The sequence below is a fragment of the Phacochoerus africanus genome, chromosome 7 (assembly GCF_016906955.1).
Source record: "Phacochoerus africanus isolate WHEZ1 chromosome 7, ROS_Pafr_v1, whole genome shotgun sequence".
NCBI lineage: Eukaryota > Metazoa > Chordata > Mammalia > Artiodactyla > Suidae > Phacochoerus > Phacochoerus africanus.
Genome location: NC_062550.1, coordinates 30,791,007 through 30,810,604, shown reverse-complemented (window position 1 = coordinate 30,810,604; position 19,598 = coordinate 30,791,007).

Sequence of the window (19,598 nt, the reverse complement as noted above, 5' to 3'; positions counted from 1 at the left end):
GTGTGTCCTTAGAACTGAGGTGGGTCTCTTGAAGACAGCATATGTGTGGGTCCTGTTTTTTTTATCCATTCAGCCAGTCTGTGTCTTTTGGTTGGGGTATTTATTCCATTTACATTTAAGGTAATTATTGATATGTATGTTCTTATTGCCACTTTATTGTTTTGGATTTGCTTTTTGGTCTTTTTTCTTCCCTTCTCTTGTGGTTTGATTACTATCTTAAGTATTTAGTTTGGATTACCTTTTCTTATTTGTGTCTATATCTATTGCAGATTTTTGGTTTGCAATTACTGGATGTTTTGATATAGGAGTCTATATATATACAAAATAATGTTTTAAGTTGTTGGTCCCTTAATTGTAAAAGCATCTATTGTATCCTGCATTTATACCCTCCTCTTCTCATGACTTCTGGTTTTGGTAGCATATTTATGTGTGGGTGATTTTCTACCTTTACTATTTGTATGTCTTTATTTGTGAGCCTTGTAATTTGTAATTTTTTGTTTCTAGTTGTGACCTTTACTTTTCCACCTAGACAAGTTCCTTTAATATTTGTGGTAAAGCTGGTTTAGTGGTGCTGAATTCTTAGATCTGCTTTTCTACAACACTTTTGATTTCTCCTTCAAATCAGAATGAGAGCCTTGCTCGGTAGAGTAATCTTGGTTGGAGGTTTTTCCTTTTATCACTTTAAATATATAGTGCTACTCCGTTCTGGCCTGCAGAGTTTTTGCTGAAAAATCAGCTGATACCTTATCAGGGTTCCCTTGTATGTTATTTGTTTCTCTTCCCTAGCTGCTTTCAATATTTTCTCTTATCTTTAATTTTGGTCAGTTTGACCAAAATTAAAGATAAGAGAACACGGGAGTTCCCATTGTGGCTCAGTGGTAATGAACCCGACTAGTATCCGTGAAGACATCAGTTTGATTCCTGGCCTTGATCAGTGGATTAAGAATCTGGCATTGCTGTGAGCTATGGTATAAGTCACAGAATGTGGCTTGGATCCTGAGTTGCTGTATCTGTGGCATAGGCCAGCAGTTGCAGGTCAGATTTGACCCCTAGCCTGGGAACTTCGATTTGCTGCAGGTGTGGCCCTTAAAAAAAAAAAAACAACAACAAACAAAAACAAACAAACAAACAAAAGTGTGTCTTGGGGTTGTTCCTCTTTGTATTTATTTTATATGGTACTCATTGTGCTTCCTGGATTTGAGTGCATGATTCCTTCCCCATGTTATCTCTTTAAATACTCTCTCTGCTCCTTTCTCTCTCTCTTCTCCTTCTGGCATCCCTATAATATGGATGTTTGTGCATTTAAAGTTGTCTCAGAATTCGGTCAGACTGTCTTCATTTTTTTAAATCTTTTTTCTCTTTTCCGCTCCACATCAGTGATTTCCACCTGCCTTTCTTTCACCTCGCTGTTCATTCTTCTGCCTCCTGTATTCTGCTGCTGTTTCCTCCTCGTAAGTTTTTTTTATTTCAGTTAATCGTATTTTATATTTGCTTGCTTAGTATTTAAATCTTCTCTTTCTTTATTCAATGTTTCTTATAATTTATCAATCTTTGCCTCCAGTTTTTCCCCCAAGATCTTGAAATATCTTTACTATCATTAATCTAAAGCCTTTCACTCAGCTGTTTTTCTGTTTTATTTTTTTCTTGTTCCTTTATCTGAGTCATAATTCTCTGCCTTTTCATTTTGTATAGATTTTTAGTGTGTTCTCCTTTTTGCCAACAATAGGATCATAGCCTCTCTTGTTTCTTACTTCTGCCCCCCTTGTGGCTGAAGTTGGTATGGTGGCTTGTTATATAGGCTTCCTGATGGGAGGGACAGGCTTTCTGATGGGAGGTGGAGTTGAGTCTTATCCCTCTTGTGGGTGGGGCTTTGTCTCTGGGTGTGATTAGAGGGGCTCTGTGTGCCTGGGTGGTCTTTGGGCAGCCTGTCTACTGATGGGTGGTTGTGTGTTCCCACCTGGTTTTTTGCTTGGCCTGGGGCTTCTCAGCCCTGATGGGCATGGACAATTTTTTTCCAAAATGTCCCCCTTTAGAGGAGTTCATGCTGATGGTTATTTCTGAGACCTTTTCCTCCAATGTTTTTCCCCCCACTGAGCCACAGTCTCTACCCCATTTTCCTAGGAGAGCCTCCAAGAACCACAGTCAGGTCTGACACAGATTCCTATGAAGTCTCTGCTCTGCCCTGGGACTCAGTGCACACAGAACCCTGTGTGCACCTTTCAAGAGTGGAGTCTCTGTTTCCCTTAGTCCCATGAAGCCCCTGCATACAACACATATTGGCCCTCAACACCAAATGCTCTGGGAGCTCCTCCTCCCAGTGCCAGATCCCCAGGCATAGGAACCTGACATGGGACTCAGAACTCTCACTCTCATGGGTGAACCTCTGAGATATAGTTACTTTACAGTCTGTGGGCTGCCCACTTGGTGGGTATGGGGTTGCTTATGTCACATAGTGGCCCCTTGTACTATCTCAATGTTGCTACCTCCTTATCTTTTGAAGTAGAATATCTTCTTTTTTTTTTTGATAGTTTCCAGTCTATATTATTGAAGGTTGTTAGCATTTGGTTATAATTTTGTTGTTTTCATGAGAGAAGCTGAGCTCTAGTCCTTCTACTCTGCCATCTCAATCCCCTGTGATCCATATCGCAAAATATTAATGCCAGCTGTCAGTAATCGGTGGGATGTTGGAAAGTTTTTGCTTTCAACCTTGTATTTGTAAACTTTTTACATTGAACATATATCGTTGTTAAGCATTAAAATAAAATACTCAATAGAGTGGAAGACAAAATAAAATAGGATTAAGCAGAAACTAAATAATAAAAACAAGGAAATTGAAGAGTGGTGTTCTCTGTGCCAGGTCTGCTTTTTTAAGGAATGTTTAGAAAGCACCAATAGGGAGTTCCCGCTGTGGCTCAGCAGGTTAAGAACCCCATATAGTGTCCATGAGGATGCGGGTTTGATCCCTGGCCTCACTCAGTGGGATGAGGATCCCAAGTTGCTGCAAGGTGCGGCAGAGGTTGCAGATGCAGCTTGGATCTGGCATTTCTATGGCTCTGGTGTAGGCTGGCAGCTGCAACTCCAGTCGACCCCTAGCCTGGAAACTTCCATAGGCTGCAGGCATGGCCATTAAAAACAAAAACAAACAAACAAAAGGCAACAAAAAAGAAAGCACCAATAAAGGTTATAGGAAAACCCTATGAGTGCTAGAGGATAATTTGTATATTGTAAAGTAACTCAAAATATATCTTTTATAAAACAAATGTCAAACAAAGGGATAAAATGCAAAGTTCTTCGGAACGTTCAAGAAACCCAACTTTTTACCCCAGTTGAGGTGGGTCTGACTTTTGTGAAGGCCCTTTGTTGTGACAGCTCTGAGTGTAGAAAGCTGAAAGAAGAGAGAGAAAGTTCATACCCTTGGCTTAACCCTTCAATGGCAACTGGACATGTCTTCACAATGTCCACAGTCCCTGAAGGGAGTAGTTCCCTGGGTAGTCCAATATAGCCTTCAACCTGGTCTTTGCAAATTTCTTAAGCAAAAACTCAGGGAACTTAAATGAGAAGCCCGAGTGTTGGTGATGCCTATTATCTTGAGAGTATAAGTTTTTCCATCCATCCCTGTTTCCCATTGAAATTATCTACTGAGTATAAAAAAAGTAGAAAATGCTGTTATTTAGAGGTCTAAGGAGAGGCAAAATCCTGTGGGAAAACAAAATCAATAGTCATGATCAGTATAAATGTATTCCAATTTGCTAAATTGGAATTGTTTTAACATGGTAATACCAATAGTCATTCAGTATGCTATGCACCAATTACACAGCTTAAAAAATGAAAGGATTCCATGAGCAAAAAGCACTTTAAAGTCCCTTTAATTAAGGGCACTGATTTATTCAGTGGAATGTTCCTGCCCCCTGCTGGCTAGATTTGAGTGCAACAGAGTCTCTTAGGTTTACTGTACTCACTTTCTGTATATGCGCCAGGAAATTTCTTAGTTTATTTCCTTCAAGAGGCATACACACAAAAACAGAGATGGGGCAGGGAGACAAAGAGAGGAAGAGAAGAACAGAGACAAAGATAGAGAAACCCAGAGACAGAATAGATAAGACACAGAATACTTTGCATTTCTTCCTTCTCTCTGTCCATGTTATTTATTATACTGAAATAGCCTGCTCAAGCAGTGATTTGTCTCACTATATTGTAAGAAGACAGGAAAAATGATTTTCTAATTCATTATCATTTTTTTCCTATTTTGTATCATGCATTAAGTGTCATAACTATATCTTTGCCTAGCCCATAGTCACAAAGATTTTCTGTTCTCAAAATTTATAGTTTTAGATTTTTACCTTTTGATCTATTATCTATTTTGAGTTAATTTTTGCATAAGGAGAAGGTATGGGTTGGGATTCACTGTTTTGCATGGTAATATTTGCTTTTTCCAGCAGTGTTTGTCAAAATGACTATCGGTTCTCTATTAAATTGCTATTAAACTAATGTAAAAAATCAGTTATAACCACATATCTGTGTGGGTCTATCTCTGGACTCTATTCTGTACCATTTGATTTGTGTCCATCTTTCACTAATACTACACTGTCTGATTACTATAGTTTTATAGTAAGTTCTACAATCAGGTTGTGTGAGTCCTCCAACTTATTTCTTTTTTAAAATTTCTTAGTTATTTCTTTTGATTTTCTATATAAATTTTATAATGATGTCAATTTGCCTTTTTTGCTTTTTAGGGCCGTACCTGCAGCATATGGAGTTTCCCAGGCTAGGGGTTGAATCAAAGCTGAAGTCGCCAGCGTACTTCACAGCCACGGCAATGTCAGGTCTGAGCCACTTCTGCAACCTACACTACAGCTCAAGGCAATGCCAGATCATTAATGTACTGAGCAAGGGCAGGGATTGAACCCACAACCTCATGGTTCCTATTAGGATTGCCACTGAGCAAGGACAGGAACTCCTGATCTTGTCAATTTCTACAAAGAATTTTGCTGGCATTTTGATTAAGATTGTGTAGATTCTATAGATCTCTTTGGATAAAACTGATACCAATATTGAGTCTTCTAATGCATAAATGTAATATATTCTTTCATTTAATTGGATCATGGATCATCAGTGTTTTATTGTTTTCGCCAAATCGATTCAGCACATAGTTCTGTGAGATGTATACTTAAATACCTCAGTTTTTTGACACTTTTACAAATGGTCCTTTGAAAAAGATTTCTAGGAGTTCCCTTGTGGCACAGCAGGTTAAGGACCTGGAGTTGTCACTGAAGTGGCTTGGGTGATTGCTGTGGCACGGGTTTAATCTCTGGCCCATGAACTTCCACGTGTTGTGTGCATGGCAAAAAAATGATTTCCAATTTTAATTGCTTATATAGAGAAATACAACTAATATTTTATAATGATCTTGAATAGTCTATATTCCTACCAGCAATGTACAAGATCTAAATTTTTTGTATCTTCACCAGCATTTGGAATTGTCACTATGTTTTATTCTTCTATGCTATCTTCTTTCAGTTTTATAGTTTTATGCTTTGCATTTAAATCCGTGATTCACTTTAAGTTCATTTTTGTATAAGGTGTCAGTTTTAGGTCTAGGCTTATTCTTTACTCAAGAATATTTAATTACTCCAGCCCCATTGTTGAAAAGAGTATCCTCTCTCCATCAAAATACTTTTGCTACTTTGTCAAATATGAGTTGGCCATTCTTGTGTGATGCTATTTAGGAGCTTTTTCTTCTGTTCCATTGATCTTTGTATTTATTCCTCTCCCTATACCATAGTCTTGATTACCAAAGCTATATGTCTTGAAATCTGTTGGTTTCTTTGTGTTAAATTGGTCACACTTTCATCATTCTTGATATGCCAAGCAACTTTAGATCATATTATGGAAATTGTGACTGCAGTAGACTCTGGGCTCTCTTATAATTTTATGAAGGATGTTAACTTTTTTTCCTTTGGCCAGTTAGTTGACTCATTTTAGGCTCAGATCAAAAGTTCTGTCTTGCCACAAACCATCACTCAGGATTAGTCTGAAATTTGGCCATGACTTAAATCTTGGTTCAGGTTGTAGAACCTTTGCCATAATGTTTTGGGTCTGTCCTCCACCTCTGTTTTTTGGGGGTCAGTATGAAGCTTGAGCAATGATCTAAATGTTAAGTGTTGTGATGTTTTAGATTTGTTCTATATTAGATTCCAGATATGTGACAGCATATGGTATTTTTCTTTCTCTTTCTGACTTACTTCCCTTAGTACGAGAGTCTCTAGTTTCATCCATGTTGCTTTGAATGGCATTATTCTTTTAATGGCTGATTAGTATTCCATTGTGTAGAGATACCACATCTTCTATTTTTTTTTTTTTTTTTTTGGTCCTTTGTCTCTTTAGGGCCACACCTGTGGCATATGGAGGTTCCCAAGCTAGGGATCTAATAGGAGCTGTAGCACCAGCCTGTGCCACAGCCACAGCAATGCTAGATCCGAGCCTCATCTGCGACCTACACCACGGCTCACAGCAATGCTGGATCCTTAACCCACTGAGCGAGGCCAGGGATTGAACCTGCAATCTCATGGTTCCTGGTCAGATTCATTTCTGCTGCGCCCTGATGGGAACTCCATATACCACATCTTTTCAATCCATTCTTCTGTCAAGAATGCATTGGCTATTGTAAAAAGTGCTGCAATGAACATAAAGTGCATGTGTATCTTTTTCAAGGAAAGTTTTGTATAGATATATATCCAGGAGTGGGAGTGCTGGGTCATATGGTAGTTTTCTGCTTAGTTTATTTAGTTTATTCAGTTTTCTATTTTGTTTTCTGAAGTACCTCCATACAGTTTTCCATAGGGGTTGTACAAATTTACATTCCTACCAACAGTGTAGGAGGGTTCCCTTTTTTCCACACCCTCTCCAGCATTTGTTATTTGTTGATTTACTAATGATGGCCATTCTTACCGGTGTGAGGTGGTACCTCAAAGTAGTTTCAATGTGCATCTCTGATAATTAGTGATTTTTTTTGGGTCTTTTTGCCTTTTCTAGGGCTGCTCCCATGGCATATGGAGGTTCCCAGGCTAGGGTCTAATTGGAGCTGTTGCTGCTGGCCTATGCCAGAGCCATAGCAACTCGGGATCCGAGCGAGTCCACGACCTTCACCACAGCTCACGGCAATGCCAGATCCTTAACCCACTGAGCAAGGCCAGGGATCGAACCTGCAACCTCATGGTTCCTAGTCGGATTCGTTAACCACTGCGCCACAATGGGAACTCCTCTGATAATTAGTGATGTTGATCATTTTTTTCATGTGCCTGTTGACCATCTGTATGTTTTTGGAGAAATGTCTATTTAGGTCTTCTGCTCATTTTTTTTTTTTTTTTGGTTTCCTTTGCTGTGCAAAAGCTTGTAAGTTTGATTAGGTCCCATTTGTTTATTTTTGTTTTTATTTCTATTGCTTTAGGAGACTGACCTAAGAAAACATTTGTATGGTTGATGTTAGAGAATGTTTGGCCTGTGTTCTCTTCTACGAGTTTTACAGTATCTTGTCTTATGTTTAAGTCCTTAAGCCATTTTAAGTTGATTTTTGTTCATGGTGTGAGGGTGTGTTCTAGTTTCATTGGTTTACATGGTTTACATGCAGCTGTCCAGTTTCCCAGCACCACTTTTGTTTGTTTGTTTTCGTCTTTTAGGGCCGCACCCCACGGTATATGGAGGTTCCCAGGCTATGGGTCCAATCGGAGCTACTGCCGCCGGCCTACACCACAGCCACAGCCACAGCAACGCAGGATCTGAGCCACATCTGCAACCTACACCACAGCTCACAGCAGTGCTGGATCCTTGACCTAATGAGTGAGGCCAGGAATAGAACCTGTGTCCTTATGGATGCTAGTTGGTTCGTTAACTGCTAAGCCATGATGGGAACTCCTCCCAGCACCACTGTTGAAGAGACTTGTCTTTTTCCCACTTTATATTCTTGTCTCCTTTGTCGAAGATTACTGGATCATAGGTGTCTGGGTTCTCTATTCTGTTCCATTGGTCTCTATGTCTGTTTTTGTACCAGTACCACACTGTCTTGATTACTGTAGCTTTGTAATATTGTGTGAAGTTTGGGGGAGTTACGCCTCCTGCTTGGTTTTTATTCCTCTTCCTCAGGATTGCTTTGACAATTCTGGGTGTTTTATGGTTCCATATAAATTTTTGGATTGTTTGTTCTAGTTCTGTGAAAAATGTCATGGGTACTTTGATAGGGGTTGCACTGAATCCGTAGGTTGCTTTTGGGAGTATGGCCATTTTAATGATATTAATTCTTTCAATCCAAGAGCATGGAGTATCTTTTCATTTCTTTGAATCCTCTTCAGTTTCCTTGATTACGAACCAATCTACAGAAAAGAAACAAACTCATGGACATGGAGAACAGACTTGTGGTTGTCAAGAGGAAGAGGGAAGAAGTGGGATGGACTGTGAGTTTGGGGTTACTAGATCCAACCATTGCATTTGGAATGAATAAGCAATGAGATCTCGCTATATAGCACAGGGAACTATATCTAATCACTTGTGATGGAACATGATGGAGGATAACTTGAAAAAAAGAATATATATAAATGTATAAATGGGTAACTTTGCTGTACAGCAGAAATTGACAAAACACTGTGAATCAACTATACTTAAAAAATTTTTAAAAAGCCAAAAAAAACCACTTCACCTAAAAAAAAAGTTTTGTCTTGTACATGCTCAACTCAGGGGTCAACCTAAGTGTTATGCTGAATTAGGTAACTCCTTCCTCAAATCCAGAATTCTTACTGCATTTTCTGACCTTCAAGTTTCCCTTTTTGTGGTTCCTTTAGACAGGAAAACAAGGTTCTATTGGAGGTTAGCCATCTACATTATCACCCATTTCTACAACTGAGCTGGTCCTTTGGGGCATCTCTATGAGACAAAAGAAACTCAGGAAGTTTACTCCTTTATGAATTGCTTTTCCAACTTCTGACTTCCTTCCACAGTCCATCTGCTTGTTTATTTTCCAGAATGCTCAGGTAGTTGCTTTAAGAATATTCTCGGAGTTCCCGTCGTGGCGCAGTGGTTAACGAATCCGACTGGGAACCATGAGGTTGCGGGTTCGGTCCCTGCCCTTGCTCAGTGGGTTAGGAATCCGGCGTTGCCCTGAGCTGTGGTGTAATGGCAAAAAGACAAAAAAAAAAAAAAAAAGAATATTCTCAAGAGATTTTAGTTGTAGTTCAAAAAGAGATAAGCTGTAGTGGACTTTAGTGCCCTGATGCAAACAAAACTTTCCTTTTTTTCTCTTTGGGAAAGTATTTAGATATAAAGTCAGTTTATTTAAGATACAGCTTTTTCCAGAATTTCTATTTCTTCTGTGTCAATTGTGATTATTATTATTTTTTGTCTTTTTACCTTTTCTAGGGCCGCACCCTCGGCATATGGAGGTTCCCAGGCTAGGGGTCGAATCGGAGCTGTAGCCACCGGCCTACGCCAGAGCCACAGCAATGGGGGATCTGAGCTGTGTCTGCGACCTACACCACAGCTCATGGCAACACTGGATCCTTAACCCACTGAGCAAGGCCAGGGATGGAACCCACAACCTCATGGTTCGTAGCCAGATTCGTTAGCCACTGAGCCACGACGGGAACTCCCAATGATAATGTATTTTTGTTAAGTTGTGCTCTTTAAGGAAATTATCCATTTGATCTAAGTTCCTGAATTTGTTGTTAAAGTTGTTCATGATACTATCATTTTAATCTTTGTAAAATCTGTAGTGATGTCCTGACTTTCATTCCTGATGTTGATAATTTATTCTATCAGTGTTATGGCAGAATTATAGTTCCCCCAAATTCACATATTCAAGGCTTATGAATACAGTATGAATACTTATGAATACAGTACCTCAAACCTGTCTGTATTTGGAGAATCTGCTTTTGAAAAGGTAGGTTAAAATGAGACCATTAGAGAGGGCCCTGATCCAGCATAACTGGTGTCCTTATAAGATGAGAACACACAGAAACACTACGGGTACACAGAATGATGACCATGCGAAGAGAAAGCAAGAAGGTGGCCATCTGCAAGGAAGGAGAGAGGCCTTAGAGGAAAGCAACACTTCCAGCACCTTGATCTTGTTCTTCCAGTCTCTGGAACCAGGAGAAGATAATTTTTTTTGTTGTTTAAACTACCCATTCTGTGATATTTCATTAGGGAAGATTTAGCAAATGAATACAGTCAGCCTTGCTAATTTATTGCACTTTATTGTATTTTGCAGTTTTAACAAAAGCAAATTGAAAATTTGTGATAACCCTTGGTCGAGCAAGATTTGCACCATTTTTTTCAGCATTTACTCATTTCCTGTCTGTGTCACATTATGGTAATTCCCATAATATTTCAAACTTTTTCCATTATTATTATTGTATTTGTTGTGCTTTTTGATCAGTGATCTTTGATATTATTACAAAAAGATTAGGACTCAGATGATGGTTAGCATTTTTTAGCAGTCAAGTATTTTAAAATTAAAGTATGTGCACTGCTTTTTAGACATAATGCTAAATAACACGCTTAAAGACTACAGCATAGTGTAAACATAACTTTATTATAATCTGTTTTAACCAGCCCACAAATTTTCATTGGCCCATGTTAATTTTCAGTCATCCCTAATTATATGCTGGGGATTTCAGGGCCTCCCACAGATACCAAATTCCACAGATGCTCAAGTACCTTATATAAAATAGTACAGTATTTGCATATAATCTGTGCACATCCTCCTGTATAGTTTAAATCATCTCTAGATTACTTGTAGAGCTCAATCCAATGTAAATGCTATGTAAATGGTTGTAAATACAATGTGTTATGTAAATACTTGATGGTATACTGCAAATTCAAGTTTTGCTTCTTGGAAATTTCTGGAATTTTTTTTCAAATATTTTGTATCCTAGGTTGGCTGAATCCACTAATACAGAACCCATGGATACAGAGGGGGCTGACAGTATTTCTAATTATTTGGTGTTGAGATAGCATATTCTATGTGACATCAGTCCTTTGCAATTTACTGAAACTTAAAGTTTCTATAAGTGTCAATTATATGAATATAACCACACTAAATTTCCTGTGTGTTTGCATGGTGTATCATTTTCCATTTTTTTCCTTATAACTTGTCTGGTCTTTATATTTAAATTGTGTCTCTTAGAAGAAGCATCTGGTTGGATCTTTTTTTTTTCCCCCTCCTGTCTTATTCAGAAGGTATAGTCCATCACATTTAACTTAATTATTGATATGGTTGGATTTAAATGTGCCATCTTCGTTTTCGTTTTTTGTTCCTTTCCCCAGCTTTCCTTTGTTTTTTGTGTGTGTGTGGGAAGGTGACAGTAGCATTATTTATTGTTACATTTTATCTCTTCTATTGGTTTGTAGTTACGCCTCTTTTTTTTTTTTTGGTTGCTCTAGGATTTATGATACACATGCTTAATATATCATGATCTTCTGCATTCATATTATACTAATTCACATATAAGAATTTTATAACAGTACATATACCCCTCTTTGTCTGATGTCAAATATTTTACAGATTACAAACCCCACATTTTCAACGATTTTGCTTTGAAAAATTATTTTTTTTATAAGAAAGAAAACATTTTATATTTATCCTTATAATCTACTCACCATTTCCAGAGTTTATTCCTTCCTGTAGATCTGAATTTCTACCTGGGAATTATTCCACCCTTTCCCTCAGCATTTCTGTAGTATGGGTTACTGACAGAAATTGTTTTTAATCTGAAAATGTTTAATTTGCTGTCAATTTTGCATATTATTATTATTTTGCTTTTTACAGCTGCACGCATGGCATATGGAGGTTCCCAGGCTAGGGGTTAAATTGGAGCTACAGCTGCTGGCCCACACCACAGCCATAACATCAGATATGAGCTGCATCTGTGACCTACACCACAGCTCACAGCAACGCTGGATCCTTAACCCACTGATCGAGGCCAGGGATCAACCTTGCAACCTCACGGTTCCTAATCAGATTCACCTCTGCTGCACCACGAAGGGAACTTCTGCTGTCAACTTTGAAAGATACTGTCTTGTGGATCAAACCTAATTTTGACAGCATGGCCCCCCCCCACCCCAAGTAGTAACACCTCAAAGATATTACTCTATTTTCTCCTGGCCTTCATTGTTTCTAATGAAATGTCAGCTGTTACATCATTTGCTAGTGTTGTGACTTTTCCCCATGATTGCTTTTGAGTATTAATATTTATTCTGGATTTTTATTAACTTGACTATTAAGGGTATGGATATTGTTTTCTTTTTATCCTGTTTGGGGTATACTGGCTTTCTGGATAGGTTGATATTTTTGGTGAAATTTGGGAAGACTTCAGCCATCTTTTTCCAATTATTTTTTCTACTCCATTCTTCTCATTTGGTTCTCTCTCACAAGTTTTTGTGTTCCTCTTAATTTAGAAAAAAAAAAATCTCTATGCCTTATTTTGGATAATTTCTGGACTTATTTTTGTGTTCTGCATTAATCCTATCCAAGTAATACATTTTTAATTTGTTATTATATTCTTTAGTTTTAATATTTCTATTTGGTTTTTTCTTATGGTTTTCATATATTTCCTGAAATTCCCTATTTCTTCCTCATTCTGTTTTTTTTTTTTTCCTGTAGATTCTTTAGTATATTTAATTATCTTAAGCTCTTATTTACCAATTCTAACATTTGGGTTATCTTTGGATCTGTTTTCATTGACCATAAATTACATTTTTCTGTTTCTTTATATGTTGTTTTCTATTTTGCAACATATGGGGGCAATGTAACAATGTCAATGGCTTAGTAGGGCAACTGAAATGAACACTTTCATGAATACCCTTGGAATATATTTCCCACTTTTTAATGATATACTAATTTTCATGGAGTTATTTTGATCCTGACTCCCCTCCCCCCCGAACTTGTTTTTTCTGTATTTAAAATTACATGAAGACAATAATAACAACAACATGACTGCTGAGGAACTATATCAATGAAATATTTACATTAGAAGAACATCCCTGATCCTTGAAGTTAACAGTTTAATTACAGGGGGTGAGGTCCATTATAGTTCTCCTATAGGCAGCTTTAAAGAGTCCAATAAAATATATCTTAGGCAAAGATAGAGAAGATGAAACAGTAACCTCGATTTCAGAAATAAATCCTAACATTATTTTAAAAAACCAAACTCAAACTGCAGAATATGAGCAAGCATCGTAGTCTGAACAGATAAACCATGTCCTTGGATATCCAATGCAGCTGTGCCAACAGCAGTAACAGAAGGATGACAAAGTTGAAGTTTACCAAGATACCAGCTAAGTGTAAAGTCAGAAAATCTTGAATAGAAGTGTCTCAGAATCTGGAAAGAATGTGTGGATCCAGTGATGGGAGAGGGAGATAATGGCTAGCATCTAAGACTTAGTGTTTTCTTTCTGCCTTGATTTTAGATTGTCTCACTTTGAGGGCAAAAAGGGGTGGTAGGACTACACTAAACTCTGAAGCTAAATTCTGTTATTTGCTAATAAAATATGGAAAAGAATCTGGAAAAGATTAACTATGTGTACATGTTTAACTGAATCACTTTGCTGTACAGAAGAAATGAACACAATGTTGTAAATCAACTATACTTCAATAAAATTTCTTAAAATGAAAAAAAAAAGTAACCAGAAAAAAAAAATTGTAGGAGGAAAGTATTTTCGGTTTTCAGAATTCAAACAGTTGACTAATGCCAAAGAAAACACCTGGTCTTAGCACCTTTCATTCTCATTGTGAGCCTCATACATATTAAAATCATACAAACATCTCTATTACTTATTTTCAGAATATTTATCAATTAAATGGTTTGCCATGTGCTTCAAAAAGCAGATTTTGAACAAGTTAAGCAATGCAATCAAATTTGACTCTTCTCATTTCTTTTTAGAGCTGCAACAGTGGCATATGGAAGCTCCTGGGCTATTGGTCAAATCAGAGCTGCAGCTGCAGGCCTACACCATATCCAAGGCATATTTGCAACCTATGCTGCAGCTTGTGGCAACCTGATTCTTAACCCACTGAGTGGGGTCAGGGATTGAATACGCATCCTCAAGGACACTATGTCAGGTTCTTAACATGCTGAGCCATGAAGGGAATGCCTACCTTCCTCTTTCTCAACATTTCACTCCTGTTGTTTTCAAAATTAACTTACCCCATTAGGAAACTGAACCTTGCCCTTGGCCATCAAGAATTTTTTGCCTCAAAAGTAAGGTCTTATTTAATTTTTTGCTTTTTAGGGCCACACTCATGGCATATGGGTGTTCCCAGGCTAGGGATCGAATTGGGGCTACAGCTGCCTGTAACACAGGCACAGCAACTTCAGATCCAAGCAACAGCTGAGATTTATACCACAGCCTACGGCAATGCCAGATCCCTAACCCACTGAGTGAGGCTAGGGATTGAACCCGCAACCTCGTGGTTCCTAGTCAGATTCTTTTCTGCTGCACAACAACTTTTTAAAATGGGAAGTCTGAAAATACTGGACTGTTTCACTTCCCAAATTAGTAATTTTCACACCTTTGCATATTCCAACCAAATAGTATTTTTACTATTTCACTGTGCTTGAGGGTGAATTAGGGACTTTTATTCCAATACAGCAGTAACAACTCATCCAGACTTATCCATACTATACAAATTGTGGGCTCTCATGGGGATGAGGTTTCAAGGCAGTATTGGTTTAAACACATACCACTTTACAGCTGCTTAGAAGCAATTAGTATTTAGTAACTCAATAGCATTTAATAACTCTGCGACCCTTCTCAGAGGATCCAGGAAGACAAACTTAGTAAGCACATCGTCAGTCAATGCAGAGGCGTAAAGGATCTAGATCTTATGGTAGTTGTTAATTTTCCTGGAAAATCTTGGACTCAAGTAAAATGCACAATCTTATGAAAACGTAGACTTCAGAATGTTGTATACGTGATACCTGGTATGGAGGCTATTAGCCTAGTCAGAATGGTTACTTTGCCATGGAAACCAGATAAATCTGTAGGAAGACAGATTTCTTTACAATAAAAATGTCTTTGGAAAATACAAATGAGGATTTCTTTTGTGGTACAATGGGTTAAAGATCCAGTGTTGTCACTGCTGTGGGGTGGGTTTGATTCCTGGCCCAGGAACTTCTGCATGCTGCAGGCACGGCCAAAAAAAAAAAAAAAAAGGAATGTAATTGTTTCATAAATCAAAGAATTTTTTATTTTACTAAAGACACTCAATATTTATTTGACTTCTACAGGTATTCATTCCTTCTTACAGTAAAGAAAATGGACTAATTTCTCCATATTTACAATTTATTTTTTTATTTTATTAAATGAAGGCAATTCTAAAATAATATGTTTGTAGGTTGCTTTGTCTTAAGTAGTTTTTGGGACACTGATAATTCACTGCAGGAATTAGGGAGCCCAGCGGATGAACAAAGGTCTGGCTGTCGTGAGCTCCTTTGGGAAATGGGTTAAAAGGTCATGAGATTCTGATGAACTCAGAGAATTTTAAAACTGTCCATATAATGAAAAGACGGCTCTCACTATAGAGAAAGTGAAATACTTCCACTACTTATGAAAGAGTGAAGGCATACATGTAAGGCAGACTAAACAAAACACTTTTAATATATGAGTCTAAATTATTCAAAATCTCGCAAAGAATCAAAGAACAGAGTAGGAATAAGGAGTTGCAATGCCTGTTAACCTACTATGTTCTTTCATAAAGCTTAAAAGCAAAATAATTTTTAATGAGAGACTTCTGTTGATTTACAGAGTTTAAGAATCCTGAAAGATTTTAACTAAGAATTAAAAAACAAGGTGATATTTAAGGTTTAAAGCAATAGTTTAAAATGCTAAGAACTTGTCATTACTGAGAAAAATGTAAGAATACACATTATGGGATTGTTGGGATGTTTTCATATTTATTAATTTTATGTATGTAGATTTAACTCCAGCTAGCAATGGACTTGAAGGACACAGCAAGTGAAACTATTTTTTGTTTCATCAAACTATATAGAACAAGCTACAAGTTCCTGGTATGAGGGAAAACTGAGCAAAATGAGCACCAACGTCAACCATGATTTTCTACAGTAGAACATAATTATCAAAACAATTTAAACATTTAAAATATTTGATTTTGTGCATACTGAAAATGTGCAATCTTAGTTTTACAGCATTTCCATTTAAAAGAACAATTTCCAAAAAGATAGCTGTATTTTTAGTTGCTTTGTATAATCAGATTTAATAGGCATTTCTAGAAAAAAAAAAAAGACATCAAAACCCATTTGCTGATTTTCTCTTTTTCCTTTGAAACTTTAGTTCACAAAATTATGTCAACTCTTGCTTTTTCCCTGAATAGTTTATCCACTTTCTGAATTTCCTTAGTAACCTAAAGATTTTCCTTTCACTATCCTGGCAATTTTCAGGCTCCCAGAGGCAGAGCTGGGTTATAACTAGACCATGGTATGATGTAGGGTGAGTAGGATCCCCAAGCATACATTTGCCAAAAATAATTTTTGTACTGTCTGTTTCATATTGTCCATTTAAAAACTCTTTACCCCATCATTAGTGCAAATAAGGCTTCACCAATATTTGAATTTTCACCATGTACAATTTCTTCCCAATTGATATATTTAAAAACCTATTCTACGTAGCAGATAAAAATTTGAATATACTTAATCCAGTTTTAAATGAAAGTGTTATCTGAGCTATATGGAAATTCCTTTCTTTTTATAGAATTAAACATATGGTAAACATACATATTGAAATGAAATGCTCACTAACCTAAAACAATGCTTTTAAGAAAAATTATATATTTCTCATTTTAAAAATCTGATAATGAAACAATAAAGTATATAGCTCTGCAACTTAATCTTTTTTTTTTTTTTTTTGGTCTCTTTTGCCTTTTCTAGGGCCGCTTTCCACGGCATATGGAGGTTCCCAGGCTAGGGATAGAATCGGATCTGTATGCTGGCCTACGCCAGAGCCACAGCAATGCGGGATCCGAGCCATGTCTGCGACCTACACCACAGCTCATGGCAACGCTGGATCCTTAACCCACTGAGCAAGGCAGGGATCAAACCCAAAACCTCATGATTCCTAGTCGGATTCGTTAACCACTGAGCCACGACGGGAACTCTCACTGCAACTTAAAGTCAGCAAGAATATACACTCTTGTTCTCCCTTACTCTATCCTCTGGCACTTAAAAACAATATTTGCAAGCTATCAACATAATTATATTTTCAAGAGAAGCTGTTTCGAATAAAAATAAAAAATTTATTTTATTCTAGATTAAAAAATATGAAAAAGATTTCCATTATTATTCTTTGGCTTCAGAAATAAAATTGATTTTCCTTTCCTTCTCACTCCTCTGAGATTTTAGAAGACTTCTGGTTCCTTTCCCTAGTGTACAAGAATTCTCACATTTCTGCCATAAAAACTAAACTGGAAAGAATGTGCTCAAGCAAAGAGCAGAAGCAAACCTGTAAGAAGGGAGGGTGGGAAGCAGGAAATAACTGAACATATTGTCTGTAAAAAAACTTAAAGATAGCTGCCAGCCTGCACCACAGCCACAGCAAGGTGGGATCAGAGCTGCAACTATGACATACACCACAGCTCATGGCAATATCAGATCCTTAACCCACTGAGCAAGGCCAGGGATCGAACCTGCATACTAGGGATGCTAATCAGGTTCGCTAACCACTGAGCCATGACAGGAACTCCTAAAGGTGGCCTATTTTTTATTATCACCACACACTAGTGGCAGAGGTAGTGTATTCTTCTCTTAGGTGAATGATTCCTACTGGTGTGCTTCCCCCAACCCCTGGCGTAACCCCTTTGGTAAGCCACTGAAGGAGATTCTACTCATTTTATCTTACAGTTTCCTGGCTTATTTCTCATAAGTTTTCCTCACCTCAATGAAATTAGCTTAGGAAACAACACTGTCTTTATACTGTGTCATGGCTTTGGCACTAATTTTCTTCACGACCAAATAAATGTTTTGTGTGGCTTTATATCTAGTTGCCAGAAAAGCAAGGGCAAATATAGGACTGCTAAAAGAACAAAGATGATAAGAAAAAGCAAGATATTTAAAGCATCAGGCCACAGCTTTTTCATAGAGATTAATTAAAACTAAATCACATGTGAAGAAAAAAGCTCTGAAAAATCAGGGTTGCATTTCAGGAAATATAAAGAAGGGCACACTCGAGTCAGATGAACAAGATGAAAAAATGCCATATTTAAAATTTTATAAAAATTGTAATAAATATATGTAAGTTGAATGAAATTGATTTTAAAAGGGAATGGTTAGTCAATACTCCAGCTGGTATTTTTCTTATTCAATACACAAATGCTGACCTGAAGATACTTCTGGGAGCAAAATTATTAGACTTCAAGATGAGTTTCTATTTAGACTGAAAAAGTTAGTTTACAAAGCACCTTCCCATAAAATACATTATCTTATTTGAGCTCTACACAATCCTGTGGGAGGCAGTACATATATCTGAGATAGAATATTGGCCACCACATAATATCCACCTTATATAGCAATTGCATGAACTTGGGAATATTACTTAACTGCTTTGGACCTTGGTTTCGCCATATAAGAAATGGGGATGATGAATATCCCTCCTCAAAGCTACTCAGGGATGATATGAGATAATACATATAACACTTTAATACGATACCTGGTCCATGATAAATGCTCAGTAAATGCTGCTGTTATTGCTATCATCATTTCGCAGGTGAAGAAATAGACTAAGAAAGATTTAATTCAAAGTCATGTGATTACTAAGTAGCAAAGCTATAAGCACATTCCTACCACCTTGTACTACCCATGCATATCTACTTTTTTTTTTTTTTTTTTGGTCTTTTTAGGGCTGCATCTGCAGCATATGGAGGTTCCCAGGCTAGGGGTCAAATCGGAGCTGTAGCCACTGGCCTATGCCACAGCCACAACAACGCCAGATCTGAGCTGCATCTGCGACCTGCACCACAGCTCATGGCAATGCCGGATCCTCAACCACTGAGCAAGGCCAGGGATTGAACCCGAAACCTCATGGTTCCTAGTCGGATTTGTTTCCGCTGTGTCATGACAGGAACTCCCTATGAATATCTACTTAAGAGTATGGATTAGCTTTTGCACTATTTTTATAGTTTATTTTTTGCAGCTGATAATGCCATTTGAGTTTGACAAATTCAATGGTAATATTAACATCATTTTCCTTTTAAAATACACTTTTAGCTGGAACAGAAGTTAATCACAGGAGTTAAAAAGGAATGGTCTCTATGGACAATCAGGGTAGAGACTATAATCTAGAGCTATAGTTTTGTTTTTGCTTTAAATCTCAGTAAAAGGGAAACAGTCTTTTAGTTGGTAGGTAGCAGAAAAATTGCAAGCTCTCTTGAGTGTAGGGATATTTGTTTACTGCTGAATCTCAAGATCCTACAACAGTGACTAATAGGTATATAAACAAATTAATAAATAAATTTAAAAAGTGAACTTAAAAACATGTCCATAACAAGATTCACTTTGATCTGACATGCTTTTCTATTTTTAACTATATGATAACTAAAAAGT